Genomic DNA, 11,265 nt, shown 5'->3' on the forward strand with positions numbered 1-11,265 from the left:
GTGTATGTCAGAATAGAAGTGCGTTCCATGGGGTTTTCAATGGCTGATTTTTGGAAAGTAGATAGCCAGGCTTTTATTCCAAGGTATTTCTGGGTGGACTGGAACCTCCAACCTTTCAGTTAGCTGTCAAGCCCATTAGTCGTTTGTACCACCTGGGGCTCCAGGAAGAATCTCAGGAAGTAGTCTATCACTGCCTCCGTTTTATAGATGAAATGGGTTAGACAAATTTAACTATTGGGGTACACAGGAAGTATGCAAGCTGGGATTTGAAACCAAGTCTGCTGGATTCTGAGGGATCAACATCTTCGACAGTAATGGAGACCAAGACTGCCCACCAGCACAGGGACCCATGGATGCTCTATGGCCAGAGCTGGGGGGCAGATGGTAAGGGATGGGGGTCAGTATCCTCTTAAAAATCTGTAGCCACAGGGTCCTCCACTCACAGGTTTGGGTTCTGAGTTTCTACCTATAGGACTCTCAGGTAACTCCCCATCAGAGAAATCTCACACACAAAAAAAGGGCATCTCATCAAGGGCTTAAGCCGTTTCTTTAAGCTAAATGGTGTGCACACAGGTGTTACTTGTGTTAGTCTTTATATCTTTTTCTTGTCTGAAAATCAAGACCCTCTTCTGATTAAAAAAAAAAAAAGACAGACAGACAAAAGCCCCTAGCAAATAGAAGAAACTTCTTCAACCCTTAGAGGGTATCTACCAAAACCCTACTGAAAACATCATTCCCACTAAGCCGACAACAATACTTGCTGTCGCCACCTCAACAGAGGTCTAAGCAGGGCAGTAAGAAACAAGAATAAATGACAGTGCTAGCTATGAAGACAGAAAACTGCCATACGCAGTGACAAGAGCACCTCTCCAGAAATAAAATGGAACCCACAGACACAGAAATAAAAAGAGTGCAACAAAGCTGCTGAAAGACAAAAACGAAAAACAAAACCCACTGCATCCCTCTACGGAAGCAAATACTAATTAGAAAAGTTAGGTTTCCAAAGATACCATTTACAAACACGCAAAACTGTAAGGTATAAAAGAGGGATAAGTATAAACTGTACTTGAAAGGAATTTCAATTAATTAGTCTCGCTCAGAAAGCACCCCACTGTCTGGCCCTGTGTTAATATCCCTTCTCAATCCAGACGCCGGCAGCACACTACTGATAGGTCAGAAACCCGAGGGTTTTTTTTTTTTAATATTGTGTTTTCAGTGAAAGTTTACACAGAAAATTAAGCTTCCATTTGACAATTTCTATACAAATTGTTCAGTGACATTAGTTACATTTTTCACAACGTGTCAACATTCTCTCATTGTATTCAGATGGCTCTGTTTCCCTGCCCCCTTATCTTCTCATTTTTGCTTCAGAGTTAACTGTTGACTTTCTGGCTTCATACAGATTTTTAAAAATAATATTTGATTGTATTCTACGTGAAAGTTTACACAGCAAACTAGGTTCCCCTTTAACAAATTTTATACAAGCTGTTCCCTGCCACTGGTTATGGTTTTTACAATTCTTCAGCGTTCTCTTTATATCCATTCTGCTTGCTCTGTTTCCATTGATCTAGCCTCCCTTCCTCTCCTGGCCTCCTCACCTTTGCGTCTGGGTAATATTGACTGTTTGGTTCATAGAGTTAGCTACTCACAGGTGATTCATACAAATGGGTTTTGTTTGTGTGTGTGCTTTAGATGGAAGTTTACAACTCAAGTTAATTTCTCATGCAAAAATGTAAACACTTACTGTTTTGTGACATTGGTTGCAATCCCCACAATGTGACAGCACTCTCCCTTTCTGCCCTGGTTCCCTGTGTTCATTTGACCAGTTCCTGTCCCTTCCTGCCTTCTCATCCTGCTTTTGGACAGGAGCTGCCCATTGGGTCTCGTATACCTGATTGAACTAAGAAGCACATTCCTCACATGTATTATTTTTTTTGTTTTATAGTCCTGTCTAATCTTTGTGTCAAGAGTGGCCTTCGGGAATGATTTCAGTTTCTGGGTTAACAGTACTTCTGGAGACCACAGTTTTGGGGGTTCCTCCAGTCTCTTGTCAGACCATTAAGTCTGGTCTTCTTCTGTGAATTTGAGTTCCGTTTTACGTTTTTCTCCTGCTCTGTCCAGGACTCTGTTGTGTTCCCTGTCAGGGCGGTCACTGGTGGTAGCCGGGCACCACCTACTTCTTCTGTTATCAGGTTGGTAGAGTCTCTGGTTCATGTGGTCCTTTAGTCCTTTGGACTAATATTTTCCTTTTGTCTTTGGTTTTCCTCATTCTCCTTTGCTCCAAGTGGGATGGGACCAATTGATGCATCTTAGACAGCCACTTGCAAGCTTTTAAGACCGCAGATGCCACTCCCCAAAGTGGGATGTAGAACATTTTCTTAATCAACTTTGTTATGCCAGTTGACCTAGATGTCCCCCGAAATCATGGTTTCCGGGCCCCAGCTCCAGCTACTCTGTCTGTTAAAGTGTTTGGATGTGTCCTGGAAACCTCTTAGCTTTTGCTTTGGTCCAGTTGTGCTGACTTCCTCTGTAATGTGTGCTGTCCTTCCCTTCACCAAACTTGATCCTTGTCTACTGATACAGATGGTTTAATGCAAGGGTCTTACTATCCAAAAAGTGTTTAGAGAAAAAAAAAAACAGGCTTTGTGTGGTTATTTCCTATTAGAATTCTATGAAAAGGAGCACTGTGTAACTCTTAGTAACATCTGCTTGATAGCTAAGTCTATTCCGCAGTAACACCTTCCAGTTATTAGAAATCTACGTGCCAGGCACCTAGACAGGCACCTTAGATTGTCTGTGATATGTACAACACCTCTGCAAGGTAGGTGTTATTCACCATTTTGCAGAAGATTAAGCTGAGACTGAGAATGGTTAAGTGACTTGCCCGAGGACTTGAACTTGCAGGAGTTCAAATCGAGTTTGTACTCATCCCATGATGCCAGCTGCTTCTTCCAAAAGAACCCACATCAGGATGGACGCGTCCAATATCTGCTGGTTTAGAACAAGTCAGGATGGATGCGTCCAGCGTGTGCTAGTTTAGAACAAGTCAGGATGGATGCGTCCAGCGTGTGCTAGTCTGGAACAAGTCAGGATGGACACGTACAGCGTGTTAGTCTGGAACACGTCAAGATGGACGTGTCCTATGTGTGCACGTCTGGAACAAGTCAGGATGGACGCGTCCAGCATGTGCTAGTCTGGAACAAGTCAGGATGGACACGTCCAGCGTGTGCTAGTCTGGAACACGTCAAGATGGACGTGTCCTATGTGTGCACATCTGGAACAAGTCAGGATGGACGCGTCCAGCGTGTGCTAGTCTGGAACAAGTCAGGATGGACGCGTCCAGCGTGTGCTAGTCTGGAACAAGTCAGGATGGACGCGTCCAGCGTGTGCTAGTCTGGAACAAGTCAGGATGGACGCGTCCAGCGTGTGCTAGTCTGGAACAAGTCAGGATGGACGCGTCCAGCGTGTGCTAGTCTGGAACAAGTCAGGATGGACGCGTCCAGCGTGTGCTAGTCTGGAAAAAGTCAGGATGGACGCGTCCAGCGTGTGGTAGTCTGGAACAAGTCAGGATGGACGTGTTCAATGCGGTGCTGGTTTGGAGGGGGAATGTGTTCACTAGTTACTGTAACCTGGGTTGACGTGTAATGAAAGCACTAAGGCAGGATCAGTCTTTCCCACACATTGTCACAAAAGAAAAGCTGGCATTTGATAACCATCTTGAGCACCACAGGCAATTAAGACTGCTTCTTAACCAGAATTAGTCCTTGCATTTGGGCCTAATCAAGTTTTCTGGAAGGACAACACTGTGGTAGTATCAAAACGGCCCCAATTTCTATGATACTCCCCCACAGGGGAGGGGGGTTCTATGTATTCCTTCCTTCGAACACTGGCAGGCTTGTTACTGCTCTGACCAAAAAAAACCTGTTGCTGTCGCGTTGATTCCAACTCATAGCAACCCTACAGGACACAGTAGAGCTGCTCCTTAGGGTTTCCAAGGAGCAGCTGGTGGATTTGAACCGCTGACCTTTTGGTTAGCAGCTGAGCTCTTAACCACTAATAAAGTAGGGTGGAAACTAATTTATGAGACTTCCAAGGCTGAGTCATGAAGGCCAGGCAAATTCCAACTCGATCTCTAGAAATGTTTGCTCTCTAGACACCTCCTCTGGGAGCCCGGCTGCCACGTTGTAAGAGGAACCCGCCATCATCCCAGATGAGTCCAGCCTTCAAGCCATCCCTGCGGGGGGCCAGACATGTGAATGAAGAACTTCCAGGTGGTTGCAGCCCTAAACCATTCACCTCACCCCCAGGTGAGGTACCACAGAGCAGGGATTAACCACCCCCAAGGCGCCCTTCCCACAAAACCAATGAGCATAACAACAGCGTGAAGTGGTTCTTTGAATAGCAAAGGATAACCGGAACAAATGCCTTTTTTTTTTTTTTTTTTTTTTAGTGCCATGCCAACCTAATCGTGACCACTCAAGGCATGCTTCCTACAAGGAACCCTGGTGGCACAATGGTTACTAGCTTGGCTGCTTGGCTTGGGGCCGAAAGGTTGGCGTTTTGAACCCACCCAGTGACTCTGTGGGAGAAAGACCTGGTGATCTGTTTCCATAAAAATTACAGCCGAGAAAACAGTCCTACGAATGGGAATCAACTCGATGGCACCCAACAACATGTTCCCTACACAAGGACCTCCGATTTAGTATAAAATTTTTAGCCATCCCGCTGTTACTTGGCCCTGTTAGGACAAATAGGGTCATCTGGGTGCACTGTAAAGGAAGTACACATGGAGTTGAGGATGGTCTATGGGAAGTCGCCGTCAGCCAGGTTCCCGTTCGAGGAGATGGCAGAAACGATCGCAGATTTTTAAGGTTTAGTCTTAGGCTTCCAACAGCACAGAGAGCCAGCCACTCAGGGGAGTCCCCCCGTACACACAACTGAACGCTGTATGAAACATCATTTTCGGTGCATTGCCGGGATCATGGGAAGGGACATCTCCAAGGACAGAAAGAAAACAAAAACAAAAAGTTGGTGAGCTCAGAGAATGCGAGCTTCCCCGGGGGCAAGACTGACGCAGGGCTGCCTGGGTCTGAGCCTGAGCATCCTGTGTGATGGAAACACAGTTTCCTGCCAGGCCATCCCTGCTGATGCCGTGGTCACACCTCCTACTAGCTTCCCTGTGCACAGCCTCCTCCCCAGGCCTCCAGCACACCTGCCCTGGCCCCCCTCTGGGCTGCTACAATGAACACACTATGTAAAGCAATCAGAGTAAGATGTTCTAAATAAGCACCATGGAGGGAAAACGTAAACCTCTTGTTTATATCTTGTGTGTGTGTGTGTGTGTGTGTGTGTGAGAGAGAGAATGAGAGAGAGAGGGGTGTGTGTGTGTGTGAGAGAGAGAGAGAGAGAAAGAGAAACATGCTTTCTTATTACACATCAAAATATTCCCACCCTGGAAATCTACAGCATCAGCCCTGCAAGGCTGTCATTGTAAAAGGGAAAAGATTACCTCTCCTCCATGATATATTTAGAAATTCGGCATTTCGACTCAGCAGATTTGTAGTTATAAAAATTCTCCCACATTGACTTTAAGTTGCAGTAACTATATATTGTGAAAAAGAAATTTTGTTTTGATGTTAATAAAACAGTGAATAGTAGCTATATATTATAGCTATATAAAAACAGCACTGAATAGTAAGCTATATATTAGGTCCCTGGGAGGCGGAAACAGTTTATGATTGGCTGCTAACCTAAAGGTTGGCAGGTTCAAACCCACCCAGCAGCAAAGGCCTGGCGATCAGTTTCCATAAAGATTGCTGTTAGGTGCCGTCAAGTCAGTTCCGACTCGTAGGAACTCTGTACAAGACAAGGAGACACTGCCCAGTCCTGCACCATCCTCACAATCCTTGGGCCCATTGTTGCAGTCACTGTGTCAATCCATCTTGTTGAGGGTCTTCCTCTTTTTCGCTGACCCTCTACTTTACCAAGCATGATCTCCTTCTCCAGGGACTGATCCCTCCTGATCACACGTCCAAAGCATGTGAGACAAAGTTTTGCCATCCTCACTTCTAAGGAGCACTCTGGCTGTACTTCTTCTAAGACAGATTTGTTCATTCTTCTGGCAGTCCATGGTATATTCAATATTCTTCGCCAACACCATTAATTCAAAGGCGTCAATTCTTCCGTCTTCCTTATTCATTGTCCCCCTTTTGCAGCTGTTATTGATTGAATTGTATCCCCAGAAAATATGTGTTGTAAAACCTCTATGCCTGCAGTTATAATCCCATTTGGGAATGGGTGGTCTCTGTTATGTTAATGAGACAGGATTAGTATAGGGTGTGTTTTGAGTCAATTTCTTTTGAGATATAAAAGAGGTTAAACAAGCAATCGAAGGAGAGGAGGCAGAGGAAGAGAGATGCCAAGCCACAGGAAAATCACCCAGCTGAAGCTCAAAGAGAAAGGACCTTCCTCCAGAGTTGACAGAGAGAGAAAGCCCTTCCCTAGGCTGGCACCCTGAATCTGGACTTCTAGCCTTCCCACACTGTGAGAAAATAAATTTCTGTTTGTTAAAGCCACCCATTCGTGGTATTTCTGTTACAGCAGCATTAGATAACTAAAACACATGCATATGAGGTGATTCAAAATACCAATGGCTTGAGTCAGACACACCTTAGTTCTCAGAGTGACATCTTTGCTTTTAATACTTTAAAGAAGTCTTTTGCGGCATGTTTGTCCAAGGCAATAATACGTTGTTTGATTTCTTGACTGCTTCTTCCATGGGCACTGATTGTGGATCCAAGTAAGATGAAATCCTTGACAACTTCAATCTGTTCTCCATTTATCATGATGTGGCTTATTGGTCCGGTTGTCAGGATTTTTATTTTCTTTATGTTGAGGTGCAATCCATACTGAAGGCTGTGGTCTTTGATCTTCATTAGTAAGTGCTTCAAGTCCTCTTCACTTTCACAAAGGAAGGTTGTGTTATCTGCATAATACCGGTTGTTAATGAGTCTTCTCCCAATCCTGATGCCCCGTTCTTCTTCATATAGTCCAGCGTCTCGGATTATTTGTTCAGCATACAGACTGAATAAGTATGGCGAAAGGATACAACCCTGACGCACACCTTTCCTGAATTTAAACCACGCCGTATCCCCTCGTTCTGTTCGAAAGAATGACTCTTGGTCTATGTACAGGTTCCACATGAGCACAATGAAGCGTCCTGGAATTCCTATTCTTTGCAATGTTATCTATAATTTGTTGTTATCCACACAGTGGAACGCCTTTGCATAGTCAATAAAACACAGGTTAACATCTTTCTGGTATTCTCTGCTTTCAGCCAGGATCCATCTGACATCAGCAATGATATCCCTTGTTCCTTGTCTTCTTCTGAATCCGGCTTGAATTTCTGGCAGTGCCCTGTAGATGTACTGCTGCAACCATTTTTGAATGATCTTCAGCAAAATTTTACTTGCATGTGACACTAATGATATTCTACAGGCAAAAAAGTTGAATGATACGGGAAGCAGCAAAAGAAGACAGAAGCAGTACACAAAGTCTCTCTTCCAAAAGGAACTGGTCAACGTTCAACCACTTCAGGAGGTAGCATATGATTGAGAACCGATAGTACTGAAGAAAGAAATCCGAGCTGCACTGAAGGCACTGGTGAAAAACAAGGCTCCAGAAATTGACAGAATACCAATTCAGATGTTTCAACAAATGGATGCAGCACTGGAACTGCTCACCCATCTATTTATGCCAAGAAATTTGGAAAACAGCTACCTGGCCATTCAAGTGGAAGAGATCCATATCCGTGCCCATTCCAAAGAAAGGTGATCCAACAAAATGTGGAAATTATCCAACAATATCCATAAAGATTACAGCCAAGGAAACCCAATGAAGCAGTTCTACTCTGTGACATATGGGATCGCTATGAGTCGAAATATGTCAACGGCAACAGGTTTGTTTGTTTTAAATATACTGCAAAAAGAAATACTGTTTTAATGCTAAAGCAGAGCATATAATGAATAAGCAAACTATATATTGTGATGCTGTTACAAACAAAGAAACCCAGAATGTTCTTTACACCGAGAGCACCTCGGAAAACTTAAGTAAAATAAGCCTTTGCTTTGTTATAATTAAGAAGTAAAATTTCCCTCCACGTTGCAGCCAGGCTTCTGCAGCCAACACCTGTGGCTTGATCCAGTTCAGCTGAGTGCAAATTCTACTTTAATTCCTGTCACTTGGAGTGAATGCAGCTCCCCAAGGGGATACTTAAAAGCAAATTTACCAAATGGCAGAAATAGGAAAATTCCCCCAATTTGTACAACTAGATATTTGAAATGTCAATTCTAAATACTGGCATCCTGTAGAGGTACCATTTTTTTTCTAGTCAGAATAATTAATTAAGGGTAAATTGTTGAAAACCTAGCAGATAAATCCCCAGGACTGTTTGGCTTCTCTAATCAATTCCTTCCCAACAAGAGACAAGCTCACGATTTAAAATAAATAGGAATGTGTCTGCTTTCCTCAGAAACTGGAGGAAAAATGAATGATACCTACACATATCTCGGACTATGGACCATGGGAGATAGGGTGCTGGCTGCCAGCTTTTAAATCCTGTAACCATGGAATTTTCCCATCCAAGCCAGGCTCCAGCCACCGGCTAGACCATTAGTTAGCATACGTAAGACTGTAAGAATGGCTCAGAGGAGGCGGCAGCGTCAGACCTTGTCTCATTTCCTGAGGGGGCAGGGAGGACAACTGTGAGCAACAACAGCCCGAGGCCAGTCTCTCTGAGGCGCAGGTCAGACACCTCCAGCCTCCAGCCTTTTTACCAATTCTGACACCAGCCGTCCCTCCCCCCGCTCCTTTGCTGGGTTCAATAATTAGCTGCAATGGCCACACAGAACTCGGAGACGAAACTCATGATTATGGGGTTTATTAGAGAAGCAACAGGTTACAATTCAGGACCAGAAATGACTCAGGATACAGTTCTTTGATCAGGATAGCCTCTACTCAGCCGTGCCTTCAAGGAGGCCTCTCTCTGGCCCAGGTCCCTCGGCCCAGTCTCTGCACAGCTTAGGCAAGTGTTAACAACCTCTTCAGTTCCGCCAGTAAGTGCCCAGGTAAGCCCGTAAGCCTCAGCCTGAAGGCACTTGTGGGTCGGCACACCCACTGTAGCTGTCTTCCTCTGTGGACCGGGAAGCCCACCACACCATCTGGCACTGGTCTCTTGGTTCTGCTGCTGCCAGTTCTCGCCGTCTCTGATATTACAGCTCTGTCTCCTGGGTCTAGAAGGTTCTCAGTGCAGGGATCCCCGGTCCAAATAAAACACTTCACTGTTAGCTCCTTTTGATAGTAGTGGATCCTCCCGCCCATCTATTCCCTTCTCTCTCCTTTTATCTCTTGTAAGATAAAGGGTATGACTCAAGTATGTGACTTGAATAAGGGTGGTAAGGGTAGTGACTAGGGTTAGGGTGATGACTTGAGTCACATCCTATAGTAAGGTGATGACTCAAGATACATTTCACCCTAATCCTGCCTCATTAACATTAACAGACAACTCACTCCCAAGTGGGACCATAACCGCAGGCATAGAGGCTAGGATTACAACACATCACAAAATGGAGGACAATTACATCAGATCACAGAATGGAAGATGACTACATCATTGCATAGCTTACATCACTACATAACTGCCAAACCATTGAAAATCATGGTCTAGGCAAGTTGACAGATAACCTTATCCATAACCAGTTTCCATATACCTTATTTGCATAGTCCCACCCAATCATTGTGTGGGAGTCACAAAGACTATAGCTAGAAGGGCCATATTATGTAATCCACTGCACTGCAGAGACCTAAGATGGGGGCAGTGGTGGTTCAGTGGTGGAGTTTTCACCTTCCATACAGGAGACCAGGGTTTGATTCCCAACCAGTTCACCTCGTGTGCAGCCACCACCTGTTCTTCCGTGGGGGCTTGCGTGTTGCTGTGATGCTGGACAGGTTTCAGTGGAGCTTCCAGACTGTGAAGGACTAGGAAGAAAGCCTGGTGATCTACTTCTGAAAACCAGCCAGTGAGAACCCCGTGGGGATCGCAATGGTCCGATCTGTCATCAATCATAAGGATGGCGCAGAGTCAGGCTGGGTTTGGTTCCGTTGTGCATGGGGTCTCCAAGAGTTGGGGGCTGACTTGACAGAAGGTAACAACTACAACAAAACTAAGTGTGTTTCCTAACAGTGCCTGTGGAAACCTTCAAACCCTCCTGAGTCTGCGTTCGCCCATCCCCGCTGGCACTGCAGCTTTTCAAAACGTTTCAAACTGCCACCCTGCTCAAGGTGTCTCCCCTTCCACCGCCCTTCCTCACACCCAGGACGGAGGAGACCCACCTCACCTCCTGCGCTAGAAAGACCAAATGAAACATGGGCAAGGTGGGGGCTTTCCCATTAACCCACCCATGCTCACACATCATACTTGTGTGTGCACAGCTGTCCCTGCAGTTCTCTCGGTTCCATGAAAAGAATGGGCCTCCTTCAAAGGAAGGTTCTTCCCACGCCCTTCTGCTCGGGACTCCAGCCCCTCTCGCTTCCTCGGGGAACTCAGTCCCTGTGATACTCTTTCTGCGGAATGCTCAGTGTCCTCCCCTCTCCGGCTCTGTTACCTCATTAGCACACACACGATTGTGTATGTGGGATTGCTCAGGCCAGGGAACTTGGAGCAGAGCTAGGACTCAGGCAGGGATTTCTCCCCTCCTGAATGCAGAGAATACACAGCTGACACTATTGTGAGGTCCCTCAGCGGGGGGCCCACATCCCCCCAAGGCTGCACAAGCCAGTAGGGATGGGCACCCGTGCATTTTTCAGGGAAGGGTCTGCAGCTTTCCCCGTGGCTCGAGAGCCCCTCTGAGCAAGAGCTGCTGTTGTTAGCTGCCGTGGACCTCACGTATAACAGAAGAAAACGTTTGCCTGGCCCCGCACTACCTTCATGATCTGAGCAAGAGTAACAAGTGTTAAGTCAATAGCAGCCCTGGTGGTGCAGTGGTTAAGTGCTCGGTTGCTAACTGAAAAGTTGACAGTATGAACCCACCAGCTGCTCTGTGGAAGAAAGACGTGGCAGTCTGCTTCCGTCAAGATTTACAGCCTTTGAAGCCCTGAGGGGCAGTTCTGCTCTGTCCTACAGGGTCACTATGAGTCAGAATCGACTTGACGGCAGCAGGAGGATCCCGGGAGCCATGTGTGAGGGGCTCGGCCTACTGGCCAGGTCTG

The 11,265-nt window shown here is 45.8% G+C and overlaps 1 protein-coding gene and 1 long non-coding RNA gene across 2 annotated transcripts in view; one reads left to right on the plus strand and one right to left on the minus strand.

Annotated features, from left to right (window-relative positions):
• The window catches only part of AGO2 (argonaute RISC catalytic component 2), a 107,323-nt gene that overhangs the window by 70,272 nt on the left and 25,786 nt on the right, over positions 1-11,265 (minus strand). The window lies entirely within an intron of this gene.
• The window catches only part of LOC135227649 (uncharacterized), a 34,053-nt gene that overhangs the window by 2,586 nt on the left and 20,202 nt on the right, over positions 1-11,265 (plus strand). The window contains exon 2 of the long non-coding RNA XR_010317840.1: positions 7,337-7,957. This is a non-coding gene — a long non-coding RNA (uncharacterized LOC135227649). The remainder of the gene's footprint in view (positions 1-7,336; positions 7,958-11,265) is intronic.

This window comes from Loxodonta africana, chromosome 14 (assembly GCF_030014295.1).
Source record: "Loxodonta africana isolate mLoxAfr1 chromosome 14, mLoxAfr1.hap2, whole genome shotgun sequence".
In the NCBI taxonomy this organism is placed as follows: Eukaryota; Metazoa; Chordata; class Mammalia; order Proboscidea; family Elephantidae; genus Loxodonta; species Loxodonta africana.